Source organism: Mesoplodon bidens, assembly GCF_964165515.1.
Source record: "Mesoplodon bidens genome assembly, chromosome: 5".
Taxonomy (NCBI): Eukaryota; Metazoa; Chordata; class Mammalia; order Artiodactyla; family Ziphiidae; genus Mesoplodon; species Mesoplodon bidens.
The window spans coordinates 122377193-122392957 of NC_138161.1; the positions used below are offsets into that span (position 1 = coordinate 122377193).

Consider the following 15765-nt stretch of genomic DNA (forward strand, 5'->3'; position numbering starts at 1 on the left):
TTTATGATTAACACTATAGCAAATGTTTCTGGTAGAAATTCTGGAAAACATAGAAAATCCCAAAAAGAATAAAAAGAAACACCCCAAACCTCAACATTCAAAATTAGACAAAATTAACATCTGAGTAGACATTCTTTCAATCTTTTTTCAAGTCACATGTAAGTATTTTTAAAATTGGGAAATCTTAGTATACTTTTATAAACTGCTTTTTCCCTAAACACAGGTTGTATATTTTGCATGTGATTAAATAGTTTTTTACAGCACTATTTTTACTGATTATGCAGTATTTCATTATAAGAATATATTATGATATGTTTTACTAATCCTCTACTATTGGCTGTATAGTTTGTTTCCAATTTTTCCTTATTGTGCACAATACTTCAATAGATTTCCTTTCACATATATCTATGTGCACAACCACGACTATTTCCTTAAGTTATAGTCTTGAAAGTAACATTGCTATATTAAAGGATATACAAATTTAAAACTTTTGCTACATGTTGCCAGATTGCTTTCCAAAATATTTGCACCAGCTTATACTTGCCCTTCCTCCTTTAACATAAATGAGAGTTTATTTCCTTTAACATAATATAAATGTCACTGATAACACTGGTTTTATTACTTCTAATAATTGCTAAATTGATAAAACAAAAATAGTACCCATTGGTATTCATTTTTCCAACTACCAGTCATGCTATTTCTTCATAGTTATCAGTCTTATGAATCTCTTGTTTTGCAAATAACCTGTCCATTTTTTTTAGTGGGCTGTTCAATTTTTCCTTACATAAGGATATTCTATCTAGATTATTAATCCTTTTAAAGTAATATAAGTGTTCTTATCCAGTTTATAACTTGAGTTTTAATTATCTTTCTGATACTTTTTGACTTACAGATTTTTTTTCATTTTTAAATAGTTAAACCTATGAACATTTTCTAATCTTTTACTTTGTTTATATGCTTAGAATGGCTTTTCCCACCCCCAAGATCCTATAAATACTTACTTGCGTTATCTTCTTTCGTTCTTTAGTGAGTTTAATTTTTTACATTTAGTCCATAATCCACCAGGAATTTATGCTGGCAATATAAGTTTTAAATTTAATCCTTCCCATATAACTAACACTTGACCAAGTATCTTATATAACTGTGATTTTTTTTATAGTTTTTTTTTTTTAGATGTTGGGGGTAGGAGTTTATTAATTAATTTATTTATTTTTGCTGTGTTGGGTCTTCGTTTCTGTGTGAGGGCTTTCTCTAGTTGTGGTAAGCGGGGGCCACTCTTCATCGTGGTGCGCGGGCCTCTCACTATCGCGGCCTCTCTTGTTGCGGAGCACAGGCTCCAGACACGCAGGCTCAGTAGTTGTGGCTCACGGGCCTAGTTGTTCCACGGCATATGGGATCTTCCCAGACCAGGGCTCGAACCCGTGTCCCCTGCATTAGCAGGCAGATTCTCAACCACTGCGCCACCAGGGAAGCCCTAACTGTGATTTTTAAAATTCCTTTTTGAAACAGTGGAATGCTTTCTCCAAACAAAATCTTACATGAAAAGCTACTGTGTGTATTACAGATAAAAAGTGGTGCTGTGTCCATTGAACCAGAGGTGGGGAGAAAGGAACAGCCTTCAGGACCTCACAGGGCACTATCTGCAAATCATTTTTCCCCCACAGATTTGAAATGTCACTATTATGTTATACGATCCACCTGAATTGGGTCTGTTGGAATCTTTCCATTTTATTCTCATCATCTGTCCCTCTATGCTTCATCAGCATCCTGTTATTTTAAGTATTGCAACTCTGAAATATACTTACATATCCACACTTAGCTACTCTCTCTCTCCCAATCACACACACACACACACACACACACACACAAACATTCTTTCTCAATAATTTCTTGGATACTTGTATCCATTTATTTTTCCATGTAAACTTTCTAATGAATTCATTTTCCCCCAAAGTTACCAATAATATTTCAGGAGGATTACATCAAATTTGTAAATTAATTTAGGGCTAATTAACATTCTAATATTGAGTCTTTTGATCAAAACCCATAATATACTTTTTCATATTTCAACTCAACTTTTCCTGTAACAAAGTTAACATGAATTTTATACACTCATTATGTTTTAAACTAAGCATTTTATATCTGTTTTATTACTGTGATTGGAATTATTACATTTTCTATCTGGTTATTATCTATTTATAGAAAACTATTGATTTTTTTGTGATTCTCTTTCTGATTTTTAAAATTTTTTGTTGATTCTTTGGGTTCAGTAATCAAATCACCATCAAAGAATAATCTGGCCTATGCTTCTTGTTTCTTTTTCAAATCTAATGGCATTGGCTGAATATTCCAGAAGAATGTTGAATAGGAGACATGCCAGTGAGTATCCTTCTTTTGACTCTGACTTTGACAGGGGTTCCTTGGGTGGTAGCCATTACACTGTGTGTTTGAAATAGGCATTCCAAGATGTTGATAAAAATGTAGCTCTTATCCCAAGTTTAGTAGGAGTCTTCAAAAAAATAGATGTTGATTTTCATCAGATCCTTTGCAGCATCTGATTTTTTTCTCCTTTCAACTATTAATGTGATTAATTACATTGATATGCTTTCTCCTATCAGGTCCTCTCTGAATTTCTGGAAGTTATTGATTAATTATATATGGCTCTTTTAATATGATGCTGTATTTTATTTGCTAGAATTTTATTTAATAATTCTGCATTTGTTTCTATAAAAGAAATTAAGTGATGGTGTTTGAGTTTTGATTCTTTGTTAGGTTTTGGTATTAATGTTCAATTAGCTTCATAAAATGATTTAGGAAGTTAAATCTAACTTCATAAAAGCAACTTTTAATAAATTGTATGCTTCTAGGGTAAAAAACACACTGTTCATTATCAATAAATGATGAAATATTCCATTTATATCAATGAAACAGAGTTTCCCCAGCATGGTTAGACAAAAAGTTGTCTTAGAGTCAATGGTAAAGACTTTGAGTAAAGCCAACATAGAAACCTACAGGTGAAGTCTACCATAAAAAATGAGCATTAAATCTCAATGCTCAGTGCTCATGTTGATACAATTTGCAGGGCTAGCATGCTTGAAAGGGTCACGGTGGTATAAGGTTCATTGAAAATATGAAAGCACACGTCATTTGTAAAGCAAAGTTAGCATGATGGAAATGAACAAATTAAATTCCATTCAGCAAAGATTTATTGAGGACAGTTGTTTTGCCAGACACTGTCCTAAATGCTATAAGATAGTCTCAAAATTCCACTTGGGATAAGTGTTAGAAGCAAGATTCCTGAGCCCTGCCCGCAGACTTCCTGAACCCAAATTATGGGAGAGGCATCAAACTTGATTGTTTTTTATTAGGGATCCAGATCATTCTTATCATCAGGAAAGTTTAGGAAATGCTTGCTGTAGAAGACTCAGAAATCAGCGGGATGTTTCCAGCAGCTCATCAATTGTATTGCAGAGCCTTGGTCCCTACAACGTGCACCGGCCATCCGAGATCTAGAGACTGGAATGTCCATATGGGCCTGAGGGGATAGGTCAATAGCAGTTCCCTAGAAGGGCTTAGGGATGCAATCCTGTTATAAGTAATGGCAATGGAATTTGTCTTACAGCATTATTGCATAGCAAACTCACTCTTTGTACTTAATTGTTTAAGTGGAGTGGCTTTGGAGGCTGAGGGAAATTACAGAGAGGCTAAAGCCATCCTAAGCCATCATTTGGCATCCTCACTGCTGGAGGAGTTAGGCCTGTCTCCCAAAAATAGATTTCAGCAAAAACAGCCAGATTCTTTGCTCTCCTGAAAAAAAAAAGAAAAGAAATGGTTCTGAAGAACCTAGGGGCAGGACAGGAATAAAGACGCAGACGTAGAGAATGGACTTGAGGACACGGGGAGGGGGAAGGGTAAGCTGGGATGAAGTGAGAGAGCGGCATGGACACATATACACTACCAAATGTAAAATAGATAGCTAGTGGGAAGTAGCCACATAGCACAGGGAGATCAGCTCGGTGCTTTGTGTCCACCTAGAGGGGTGGGATAGGGAGGGTGGGAGGGAGACGTAAGAGGGAGGGGATATGGGGATATATGTATACACATAACTGATTCACTTTGTTATACAGCAGAAACTAACACACCATTGTAAAGCAATTATACTCCAATAAAGATGTTAAAAATTTTTTTAAATGAAATAATAATTAAAAAAATAGATTTAAGCCAAAACAGCCAGATTGTTTGCTCTGCTGAAAAAAAAAAAAAAAAAGGAAAATGGCAAGCCTTCCCCATGGGACAATTCTGAATGGAAACAGGAAGAGGCGAGTGAAAGCAGTAGCTTGAGAAGTTCACGGGGAATTTGAGTGTTTGGGATGGGAGAACCGAACAGCGCATGCACGGAGGAATAGGGCCAGGGAGAACAAAAGTGTGAAGCTGTGAAAGTTAGAGCAGGAATATAGGGTCGAGTAGAGGAACCAGGGAAAGAATCTAGAGGTAGCTGTGTCAGGGGGCAGGGGAGGACCAGCAAAAGAGAGGAGGGTGGAGGTCTGGGTGTGGTCCAGCTGCTCTGAACCTTCTCAGCAGGGGAGGCTGGCTCACTATTTTCTGTGCACCACCTGAGTTAATTCAGCTAAGAGAGGATGAGTATTAGCAACCTTACACCCAAAGAGAGATGCCCCGGGCTATCCTCTGGGCATAGGCCTGCTCTGCAGTGTGCCCAGGGGGAATCCTAAGATATCCAAATGACCACCAAGCTGTAACCCTCCCCTAACCAGACCGAGTAACCCCTCTCATACTCATACCAGCTCCTCTAAATGAGTAAGCAGGTGTCTATATTTTCTCTGCCTCTGCTAGGAAACAATAGATCTAGCCAGGCAAGGGGCTAGAGCTGCAGCTCCCTTAGAGTAAGGCTGGCTATAGCTTTCAGGTGCTCTGGCCTTGAGGGCCGTGAACTTGACTGGGGGAAGAGATCATCAGCCACCTCTTCTGGAGGTTTCAGCTGCCCCTACCATAGGGCAGCCTTCTTAAGAACACCCTTAGGGCTGAGCCACGCTTCAGGGAAGTTTCTAATGGGATCAGAAGCATCAACATCAACATCACCTGCGGAGTTGTTAGAAACACACATTCTTGACCCTAGCCCAGACCCACTGAATTGAGAATTCTGCAGATAAGGCCTAGCAACGTGGAATTAACAAGGGCACCAGGCGATTCTGATGCGGGCTGAAGTCTGAGAATCAGTGTCCTATAGGAAGGCTAGATTGATGCTGAGTCCTCCTCTCTCTGGCCCTTCTGGGTATCATCTTGAGGTAATCATCCCTGTGTCCCACTGCTCACTCATCCATTCTCACTGGCACTGTTCCCACCTCTGAAGGAGAGAGTGGTCTAGCCCCACAAACTTGAGTAAGAATGTCCTCCACTGGCCCCTTCCTTTCATCAACAGGGTCAGATGGGAGCTTCTGAACCCTAGGTATTCCTGGCAAGCCTCCCCCTCCATATCCCCCCTCTAAATTCACAGCCTGAAACTACAGTATTATCTTCACTGTGACTATCGATGTTAATTTTATCACACCATTATTCCTTCATCCTTGGACTCTAGTCCCCATACAGACCTGTGCACCCCATTTTCTGATGCTGTCTTCCCCCACTCCCTAAGTTCTAACAACAGGTCTACAAGGCCCTCTAGAATTCGAGATTCAGCAGCAGCAAAATTCTAAAACCTGTCTCCTCTCTCAGTGTTTGATTAACCAGGTTGTCACCACCAAAGCCTCTAGCTTCAGGAGGATTAGGGGGCGACCCTTATGCCACTGACCTGAGGTCGGAGCGGGTGTCCTCACTGCCACTCCCAGCCCATCCTCCCCGCTTCCTCTTGAGAACTCCAAGCCTTAGGTCTCATCACACTGTAATAGCCATTTCCCCTCCCTATAATAGTCACCTACACCCCTCCAAGGGACTCCACCCGCTCCTTGAAGATCTTAGCTCTGTTTCACAGCACTGCAGTTACGATGCTTCAGGAGTTCCATACACATGTCATCTTTTCAATACCCTCATCTCTCAGTTCCTTCAATGATCTTATTGTGCTTGATCACTCACTTCCATGGTCCTATGCTAGATCTTACAAGATTGCCAATAACTCATCTCCAACGTGATCCCGGTTCCACATCCCACACTGGTCACCTCTTCCTATCTTTCCAGCTCACTTTTAGTCCAGTTTCAGTGGTACATTGACCTCACCAGGACCTCATCTACCTCATGGAATCCCTTCCCTTGTTAACCAGCCTGGTCTGTCCTCTTAGTCACTTGCACACACCCTCAACTCTCCTGTCCTTCCCTCAACTTGGGCTCTCAGTGGGGGAAACCACCACACCGTTTGCATCCAGCTCGGCAGCCATGGCAACTCATCTTCCGGGAAATACATGGGCTCTTCATACTGCCCATAGATTGTATTGTATTTCCCCCATCCATTCCACCTTGCACCCTCCCAAGCAACTATTTCCTGCTTTATTGTCACTCTTAAAATCTCTGACGTTTCTCCGTCATCCTCCCTCTCAGTCGATGACTTGGCTTCCTATTTCATAGAGAAATGGAACATTCAGAAGAGAACTTCTAAAGCCCCGCACCCACCACCATATCTGGTTGCCCTCCTGCATCTGTGCCTCCACGTTCCGCGTTCTCTCCCATTATTGTAGAGGAACTACTGGTGCTCTGGCGAAGGTGAGCCGCCATATGCTTCTCACCTCCTCAAGTTCACCGCTCCAACATGTTATCCTCTCTATCTTCTGGATTTCCCACAGCACTCCAGACACTCCCATTTTTTTAAACCATGTCTTAAGTCTACTTATCCTTCTAGCCACTGCTCTATTTCTTTCCTTCTCTTTACAGCTCGGCTCCTTACAGGGTGATCCATACACACTCTGTCCAATTCTTCTCCTTCCATTCTCTCTTTAACCTGCTCCAGCCAAGCTTTTACCCTAACCTGTCTACTAAAACTGCTCTGCTCAAGGTCCACAGCAATCTAGCCTCAATCCCCACCTTACCTGCACCCAGTGGATTAGTCTTTCCTCATCACAACACTTTCTTCACTTGGCTCTAGAACATGCTCCCTCTTGGTTTTCATTCTTCTTCACTGGTCACTTCATTTTTTGTCTCTGTTACTAGTTGCACCCAGGACTCAATCTGTTGTCTAGTCTACAGATTTATCCCTAGCCATGCATCAAATTCAAACGCCTCTCCGAGGCAGGTCTCCACTTCCCACACCAATTGTTTCCCTTGATTATTCGAGTGAAAGCAACTCACGTAGGTAGGTTCTGCATCCAGATGATTCCTACAGACTCAGTTCTGCCTGACGGGTTAGTCTTCCCCTGGTTGTCTACTGGCCTAACCTGCTGAGGTCCCAGAATGCCTGGGGGCTCCCTCACCCACCGTATGACTAGATGAGAGAAGAAATAACTGAGAAGTCTAAAGTGAGGATGGTAGCTAACTGTCAAAATGTCCAGGAAGAGAAGAAATGGCTGCTGACTTTGGCTTTAGTAATTCTACTGATAAGCTGGCATGGTTTTGGTTCTCCCCACACCTACAGGTGAGGCAAAGCCACCCTCAAGCAGTATGCCTAGCTCTACCTATCAGGGCCCCAGGGGTGAGACTCTGCCAGAACACACTTGTTCCTCTTCCTCACATCCAGTCACATACCCTAGAAGAGTTTTTCTGCCATCTGCTTACTCCCCACCAGATTTGACGATCGTTTCCCTCTCTGTGACACCACCTTTGCTCCAGACCTCGGGTTTGGGTTCCCTGCTCCCCGCCCTGTAGAAATGAGCCTGATCCCTTCTGTCCCCCAGACCCGGGTCCTGAACCACATGGTCAGAATGTATGTGGTATGTCATCTTGAGGAAGAACACCTTGCAAGATATTTGAAAGAGGAAGTGCATAAGAAGGTGAGCAAATATAGAAGTCAGCTCAAGGTCAAGGAGACACAAAAGAATTTTTAAGCTAGGATTGGTGGTGCTTGTTTAAAGCTGGAAGATAACCAACAAGGACCTACTGTATAGAACCGGGGACTCTACTCAATACTCTGTAATACCTATATGGGAAAAGAATCTAAAAAAGAGTGGATATATGTGTATGCATAACTGAATCACTTTTCTGTACACCTGAAACTAACACAATATTGTAAATCAACTATACTCCAATATAAAATAAAAATTAAATTAAAAAATAAAGCTGGAAGAGGAGAAAGAGAGAGAAAATGAAGATGGTAGAAGGGAACATAAATATGACACTCAAATCCTCTATGAGGTGGAGGGTGAAAGGCTGTCTTCCTCTGAAACTTTGAGGAAGAATAAAGTAGCTGATGTCAATTCAGTATTTTCTTTGAGCCACACACAGTCCCAAGTGCTTCATACATTGACTCAATTTATCTTCATACTAATCATATGAAGTACTTCCTGTTAATACTCTACTTAACAGATGAGGAAACTGAGGCACAGAAAGATATAGTAACTCACCCCAAATCAGACAGTTAACAAGCGACAGAGCCAGAGTTTGAGGCCGAGCAATCTGGTTCCACACTGTGCTCTTAACCGCTACACAATGCTGTCTACGAAAGGACAGAGATAGACTGATGGCAGGTCCCCATCAGACAAGGGGAAGCCATCTGGAAACTCACTCTGGACAGTTCCAATTTTTTTCATAAAGGAAGAGGTAAGAAGTCCTAAAGAAGTGCTGTTTAGTAGAACTATAATGTGAGCCATAAATGCAAGCCACATATATGACTTTCAACTGTCTAGTTGCCACAGTTAAAAAATAAAAAGGATAAACAGCAAAGTCCTACTGGATAGCATGGGGAACTATATTCAATATCCTATGATAAACCATAATGGAAACGAATAAGAAAAAGAATATATACATATGTATATGTATAACTGAATCACTTTGTGGTACAGTAGAAATTAACACAACACTGTAAATCGACTATACTTCAATAAACCTTTAAAAGATAAAAAAGAAAAATAGGTAAAACTGCTTTAATTAAACTCAGTTTATCCAAGATATTATAATTTCAATACTATAATCAATGTTACTGTATGTTTTTAACAATATTATATCAATTGCTGAGATATTTTACATTCCTTTTTTTTAATAAATTTATTTATTTTTGGCTGCATTGTGTCTTTATTGCTGTGCACAGGCTTTCTCTGGTTGCGGCCAGCCAGGGCCACTCTTTGTTGTGGTGCACGGGCTTCTCATTGCAGTGGCTTCTCTTCGTTGCAGAGCATGGGCTCTAGGCGTGCCGGCTTCAGTAGTTGCAGCATGTGGGCTCAGTAGTTGTGGCTCGCAGGCTCTAGATTGCAGGCTCAGTAGTTGTGGCACACGGGCTTAATTGCTTGGCGGTACGTGGGATCTTCCTGGACCAGGGCTCAAACCCGTGTCCCCTGCATTGGCAGACGAGTTCTCAACCACTGAGCTACTAGGGAAGCCCCACATTCCTTTTTGCATACTAAGTCTTTGAGATTTTTTTTTAATTTAGCCAAGCCAAGTGGTTTGCTGGATCTTAGTTCCCTGACCAGGGGTTGAACCTGCACCCTCGGCAGTGAAAGCATGGAGCCCCAACCACTGGACTGCCAGGGGATTCCCAAGTCTTTGAAATTTACCATGTATTTTAAACTCATAGCACATGTTAATTTGGACCAGCCACATTTCAAGTGCTCAATAGCCACACATGGCTAGTAGCCACCAACCTGGACAGTGCAGGACAAAAAAGCCATTGGTAGGAGGAGTGACAAAGAATTGAGGATATGGATGGAGCTAAGTATTTAAGAAGAGGGAAAAATCTAGAATACCTGTGGTATGGGATCTATCTTGAGTAGTTGTTGAGAAACAAATCATAGAACTGACGATCAGAAGCCAGGTCTATATGGAAATAAGACAACAAAAACCTATAAGAGTGTGTACCTTTGTGTGTGTGTATACACTGCGTACAAACAGAGTCAGCATTCATGATCAGTTGACTGGCAACCGACACAATCTGACATCAACAAGGACTTCACATCTCCTCTGCAAAATGCTTTAGTCTGCCTATGATAGAGTATAGACTTTGCTCTAATTAATTGAATTAATTAAGTTCAATTTTTGGACCTAATTTTGAATTCATCCCAGGTTGTCTCCCTTCTGTCCACCTTTTGCCTAATTTCCAGTCATGCTGTCCCCAGTTCTCAGTTAGGTGCCATCTCCTCTCCAGTCTACCGCCTATGGCCCCTTTCTCCTCATTCCGGACACCCCTGGCAAACTCACTGACCTTGGACACTGGGGCACTGCCTTTGCCCTTTCCACTCCTACACCTCTCCCTCAGCTAGTTTTATTGAAAACATGAAACCATGTCCTGTGGAATGACACCAGAAATCATTCCACTCAGTATGCACTGTTCAATGTGGCATCCTTCTTGCTAGTTAATGCCTTTCCTTTATCTAAAGTTTGCCATCTCTTTAGTAGTGAATGAATGTTCGCCAAGGACCAAGGAAGGACCCAGAGAATTGTTTCAATGTCATGTAGATAAGAATCACAGGGCAGTTTGCCTAGAGGCCAGATTGAAAGATAGGAGCTGGGAAAAGAAAGCAAAATGACTGAGGAAATGTATCTCTATAAATATATTTTAAAACTATAGAGCAATATAATAGCTATGATATTGAATCTTCTTCCCTGGGGTAAGTAGGTAACACAGTATCAGAGGCCTTGGCAGGCAGAATAGTCCCCTTTTCCAAGTTGGAAGATATCATCCTTTGATCAAAAATCGTAAGATCCTTTCATTTTCCCCACTACAGTCAGTGTTTCAATTTCAAAGGCCACTTGCTGTTTCTGGTCTGTTATCAGTCAGGCAGACTCAACACACAGAGAGAAAGCCACTTTAGTATAAGCTGCGGTCTCCTTTATCACAAATGCAGACTTAAGGATCCGATCCTTTATCACAAATGCAGACTTAAGGATCCGATCCTGCTAAAACTGCACAGCTCAAGACCAAAAGGTGGAAATGAGGGCAGGGGAAAGCCAGCCTCACGAGGGGAAGTTGCAAATCTATTGAGAAGTAGTGATGTCAAATGCAGGTGAAATATGGCAAGTTGTCTATGTGACTCAAACATCCCTTTGTTCTGAGCTACGTTCACTCCTAAGATCAGAATTGCCAAAAGAAAAATATCAGGATGTTGCTGGGCATGGATAAATATGACATCATGACTAGAAAGGAAATTCATTAATATGCTCAAGAACCTAATACATGCCAGGCTTTGTGCTGTTTTTTTAAATACAACAAACCTCACAATCCTCTCTGATGAGGAAAGGGAAGCTCAGAGAAGTTATATCCATGCCCATAGTTTCGCTCTTAAGTGGAGAAGCCATTATTCAAACCCCTGGCTCTCCAGCCCTAAAGCCTGAGCTTTTTCTTATCCTTTTCTTTTTAATTCTCTTTCTCCTATAGCACACTGCCTCCAGAGAAACAGAGAGAGGCTTGGGTGTGATGGCCTGTGGACTGGTTTAGCCAGAAGGGCAAGCCTGACCACAAGCAAATTTGTTTTCATTTTGTCCATTCTGTGTACATGCTAACTGTGCCTCCCTCAGAAAAAAAAAGGTTTGGTCAAATTAATACAAGACACATGAAAACATCTCTGACTCACTTCCACAACAGAAATCATATTTGCCAAAAGTTCTCACATTTGCTAAATTGGTGGCTCACCAGTATTAAGCTGCTGATTCATCCATGTGCTTTGCTTCCATGGGACCACAATGTAATGTTCTCCATCTGGTTTTTTTTCAGCAGCTCTTGATATCCTTTATTCATATTATTCATACAACAGTGTTAGTCAACAAAAGACAATTAGACAAAGGACAAAAAAGGCAAAGGACAGCTGGGATGGAATGACCATTGGAATTGAACCAAATATGAACTAAGTCTTCAGTCCAATAATAACTGTAATTTCCCAACTAGTTCTGTTTCAGATTTATTTACTTGTTTCCTTGCTTGAATGTTTGTCACTGAATCATTTTAGTGTTTTTTCAAATTATAGCAGTAAAACAAGCGGTAGAAATATGTACTCACTAGATTCTCTGTGTTAAGTTTGGTGTGGATTCTTTCACACCTCTATCCATATGCTATACAAACATTTATAATTATAAGAAACAATTTCCCTACTTTTTATAAAAATAATATTTACACACTCTGTTCGACAATTTGTATTTAGTCACTTAAAAAATATCTCATGCACATCCCTCCAGATCAATACCTTAGACTGGACTTTATTCTTTTAAGTAGTTACATCATCTTCTATGATACATCTATCAAAATATCTTTAACTAATTCTCTAGAGATGAACATTTAGGATGTTTTCAAGCTTGGTGTTCTTTTTGCTGTTTTACTGTAGTAAATACTATTACGACAAACTTCCCTGTGTGCATATCCTTATGTACAGGAACATTTTTCACAATAAGATATAGCCCCCAAAACAGAGCAGTTAGCTCCAAGCCTATGCATATTTCCTTCTTATTAATGATATTATTAAGACATAGGCCTTAAGTGTACAGTTCAATCCGTTTTGACATGATCATTTACCACCCATGGAACTAACCTCCCAACCAAGATACAGAACATGTCCTTGTGCCCCTTCCTAGTCAAACCTTTCTTAATCCAACCCCATCCCGATCAACCATCGGTCTGCATTTGCCTGTTTCACAATTTCCTACCAACAAGGCAGAAAGTTTGACCCTTTTCGCGTTTGGCTCCTTTGGTTCAGAATAATTGCTCTGCCTTCATTCCATTTTATTATATGGATGTGCCACAATATTCATTTCTTTTTAATGATATGAATATTCCATTGTGCATTCAACTATTCTTCCACTGATGAACATTTCAACTGTTTCCAGTATTATTTTCATGACAATAGATGACACTTCAATAAACTTCCTTGAACTCATGTCTTTTTGTCCTGGGACTTCTTTCATCCCAGGATGTACCCCCAAAAACCAGATGAAGAACATTAAAGTTCTTTAAATTTTTAATTGTGTTAGATACTGCCAGATTACCTTCCCAGTTGGTGAAAGCAATTCACACTCTTACCAGACCATTTCCCCACACCTGTATCATCTGAGAAGCTCTTTGGCTCTCAGGGGTACTGACCCTAAATGTTAAAAACTCGTTCATGGAGTAGCACCTACTAAACTATTAAAAATACACATACAGAGCACAAACTTTGTGTTGAATACTTTGCTGGGTACTGGTGATAAAAAGGGAAACAAAGCCTGATCCTCACCCTTTAGTGGCTTACAAATCAAATAAGAAAAGCCGTATGATTCATGCAAGAAGGAAAGTTTTTACATGGCGCAGCAGGAGAGGCGATTTGGGAACATCAGATTGGGAAGTCTGATTAAAATGTGTGTGGCCAAATGCTTGTAAGCGCTAGTTCTGAAGAAGTCAGAATTAGTTGGATGAAGTAGAGGGAAAGAATATTCTAGGCAGATAGAAGAGAGTAGGAGAAGCCACGAAGGCATAAAAAACTGACCGTCCACATTAGAGATCCAGGCACAATGGCAATTACATGCAAGGAGGGATCACAGAGAACAACAAATATGTGCTATAAAAATTGGCAAAATTTGAATAAGCGCTGTAGATTAGGTAACACTATTTTTTTAATTTTTAAAATTTTTATTTATTTATTTTTGGCTGTGCTGGATCTTCATTGCTGCGTGCGCGCTTTCTCTAGTTGTGGTGAGCAGGGGCTACTCTTTGTTGAGGTGTGCAGGCTTCTCACTGTGGTGGCTTCTCTTGTTGCAGAGAACAGGCTCTAGGCACGCGGGCTTCAGTAGTTGTGGCACACGGGTTCGGTAGTTGTGGCTCACGGGCTCTAGAGCACAGGCTTAGTAGTTGTGGCACACAGGCTTTGTTACTCCGTGGCATGTAGGATCTTCCTGGGCCAAGGTTCGAATCCGTGTCCCCTGCATTGGCAGATGGATTCTTAATCACTGCACCACAAGGGAAGCCCGGGTAATACTATTTTATTGATGTTAAATTTTTTGAGTTTGATAACTGCCCTGTGTTTGTGTAAGTGAATGCCTTTGTTCTTAGGAAATACATACTTGATAAAAAGGGCATAATGTCTATGATTTACTCTCACATGGTTCAGAAAACACATAACACTATGTAGATAGGTAGATAAGATAAATTGTTAAAACTGAAAATATAGAACAAAAAAGATACTGAGTCAGAGATCTTTTTTCTTCAATTAAATAAAGTCTTTTATGATAACCTGTATATAATATTTTTAATCATACTACCTGGGGGTTTATGAACCATTTGATCTTTCTTATTAATGATATTAGTGCAAGAAATACATGTCTATGTGGGCTTAATGATAGTTTAGGGTGGAGGTTTGAGTTGTTGCTTTTTTTTTTGTCTTATGAAAATTCCACAAATACATTATTTGGAATAACCTGTGTATCTGTGTATCATTTCATTTATTTTGTCCCGGAAAGATGTTGATTTATAAGTGGTGGCTTACAAATACATTGACTGAAATTCATAAGAGAAACAGACTCAATAGTATTTTATTCAATAATGGTATCCTGATTGAAGCATTAAAAAAAAGATAGGGGCTTCCCTGGTGGCACAATGGTTGAGAGTCCACCTGCCGATGCAGGGGACATGGGTTCGTGCCCCAGTCCGGGAAGATCCTACATGCCGCGGAGCGGCTGGGCCCGTGGGCCGTGGCCGCTGAGCCTGCGCGTCCGGAGCCTGTGCTCCGCAACAGGAGAGGCTGCTACAGTGAGAGGCCCGCGTACAGCAAAAACAAACAAACAAAAAAAAACAAAACAAAAAAGATAGATAGATAGGTAGATGATAGGTAGATAGATAGATGATGGATGATAGGAAGAATGATGAAACAAATGTTAAAAATGTTAACAAATGGGAAATCTTGGTGAGGAATATATAGGATTTTTTTGTACTGGTTTTGCAATTTTTCTCTAAGTTTGAAATTATTTCAAAATAAAAGTTTTTTGTATTAAGATTCAAAATACAAGAATGCCTTCACTGACCATCAGTTGGTTCTCTATGACAAGCATAAATGACATGAAATGGAAAGCAGTGAGCTCCAAGGGAGAGAGTCAAACCAAGGCAAATTCTTGAAGGGCCTGTTCCTGCTGAGAAATTTTAATTTCATCCTGAAAGCCATGTGGAGGAAAGGAGTGCTGAAATCCAATGGGATTTTTAAGAATCCTTTAACACCTTTGTGGAGATGAACTTACCCTGGGACGAAACGAGGGGCAGGAGACCAGATGGGAGGTCACCATGATGCATCAGACAAGTGAAGGCCTGGCAGAGGCAACAGCTGAGAGATGGAAAAAAGAAACAGCAACCAAATGTGTTAAGATTCTGCATGACCTAGAAAGTGGAGGATGTGGGAGGATTCTGGCTTGGTAAGCTGGTTAGATGGTGATGTAAGTCACCAAAATAGAAAGTAGAGGTAGAGCAGGAAGCTTGGGAAGAGAGAGGGTGAGTTCTGGGCAGACCATGATGAGTTTGAAGCGCATGTGGAAAATTCAAAGGGAAACCTGTAGAACTCAGAGCAGTCTGGGCATGAGATACCGACCTTAACGTCGTCTGCATGTAAATGGTTTGGCCTCTAATAAAGGACTGGTCCTTAAAGTTTTTGCCTATTTCACCACTGTCAAATTAACGTCTGCTGAGGGCATTTTATTTTCAAAAGGAGGCTAAAAGTGGTAAGTTGTTACCCT

The 15765-nt window shown here is 40.6% G+C and overlaps 1 long non-coding RNA gene across 1 annotated transcript in view; it reads right to left on the reverse strand.

The window, feature by feature from the left end:
• LOC308617285 overlaps nucleotides 1-11800 on the reverse strand; it is a 29886-nt gene extending 18086 nt beyond the window's left edge. Inside the window, exons 1-2 of the long non-coding RNA XR_014015854.1 lie at nucleotides 11717-11800; nucleotides 9834-9903 (exon numbers count right to left, since the gene is read on the reverse strand). This is a non-coding gene — a long non-coding RNA (uncharacterized lncRNA). The remainder of the gene's footprint in view (nucleotides 1-9833; nucleotides 9904-11716) is intronic.
• Nucleotides 11801-15765: the final 3965 nt, after the last annotated feature.